Source organism: Monopterus albus, unplaced genomic scaffold (genome assembly GCF_001952655.1).
Source record: "Monopterus albus unplaced genomic scaffold, M_albus_1.0 scaffold13.1, whole genome shotgun sequence".
Taxonomy (NCBI): domain Eukaryota; kingdom Metazoa; phylum Chordata; class Actinopteri; order Synbranchiformes; family Synbranchidae; genus Monopterus; species Monopterus albus.
In genome coordinates, this window is record NW_018127893.1 from 1098388 (window position 1) to 1099952 (window position 1565).

Sequence of the window (1565 nt, forward strand, 5' to 3'; positions counted from 1 at the left end):
TAGGGAAACAGCTTCATTAGCATGGAGATGGGGAGTGAACAGGTGGACACGCTGTTGTGGGTGAAGAAATCTGAGTTTGTCCTCACTGCCTATTTTCCACTGATTCATCATATAGTCAGATAAGGCACAGAGAGGTGGGGAAAAGTAGGGAGAGGCAGGGAGAGAAAGTGACAAGTAATTCATTTTCCTGTTTACGTGTGGTTGAGGTGAAAAAAACAGCAATATTATCCTTTTTTCTCACTTTCCATTAAAGAACACATGCGCTGATTGTCATTGTGCAGTAACCTCAAGATTACAATCTCAGCTCTGGGTTGTGAGCACTCCCCGCTGGTCAAGACAATTATAAATGAGAACAGTGCCCATATCAGCATTTTTTCCCCTCTGTGGTGACTATAAGGCAACACCTGATGCCTGATTTGTCTCTTGAAAGTGGGAAGGGACAGAATAAAGTGAGAGAGAGGCAGTGAGCGACAGAGAGATAGCTTACATGTGTCTTGAATGAATGTGCTGCAGATACCTCTCATAAATGCGCATACACACTCACAAGCCTGCATACACACACAGGTAGTCACACACAGCCACGTGTAGTCTGGTATAGTTTCCCCTTTCATTCTCTCCATCTCACATTCATCTATTCCATCTTGCGATCCGTCTCGCATGCTATCACACATAGGCAGCTCCCAGGGGAGAGCCTTCTCCTGTAGCCTTCTTGCCTGCAATAATTATTCCATCAGCCAGCAGCGTGTTTCCTGATTGTGCTCTTGGGCTGTCACTGCAGGGGGTGTACAGTGGAAGGGGGGTTGCTGAGGAGAGGAGGGGGGCTGGATGTCACTCCAGGATGCAGGAAAACGGGTGGGAAGGGGAGGGTGTTTTTGGCAGCAGCCCACCTAGTCCTGTCCGGAGGACTCCAGAGCAGGACTAATGAGTTCAGGCTGGCCTCTTGAGGGGTTTTTCCATTATAGGACCGTACCGAAACGTGGCGTGCCGAGTAATGCTGGTCACGGGTTCTGTGTTTGTTTCCACTACACTCGGCCCACTTTGGAGGTGCATTCTGGGAGCTAAATTTCAGCACCCCTCAGGAGGTAGTACTAAAAACAAGTACCAGGGCCACGTGGAGGGAGGGGGGTGCGTACACACAGAGCAGTCACCGGTGATTGGTTAAATGTCCACATCTTCACACCTCAAGCGTTAGCATTACAGGCTTCGTGTGTAAACACTCAGCTGTCTGCGTGTATGTGAGAGCAGCAGCCCCTCCCTCCTCTAAACAGAGACCAACAGAGAGAAAATACAGTGGACAAACAAAGCAGGACGGTCCGCGTCAACCTCAGAGGCTGTACTTGGTGATGGTTAAGGGAAGTACAGGGTGTACCGCTTGTTGGGGTCCAATAGTGGAAACGCAGCATTAGGGAGCTGCTGCTCACCAGGACACACACGGATCAGCTCGTTTTTGCTTTTGTTCTCTGCCACTGTCTCTTTTTCACATGCTCTGCTTCTTATGCTTCTCCTAAAATCCCTTTGCTCTGTAGATCTTTTCATCTCTCACTCGAATTTTCTGTCATACTGTG

The 1565-nt window shown here is 48.9% G+C and overlaps 1 protein-coding gene across 6 annotated transcripts in view; it reads left to right on the forward strand.

Annotated features, from left to right (window-relative positions):
• The window catches only part of kif26ab (kinesin family member 26Ab), a 73293-nt gene that overhangs the window by 54659 nt on the left and 17069 nt on the right, over window positions 1–1565 (forward strand). The gene's annotated exons all lie outside the window — the stretch shown is intronic.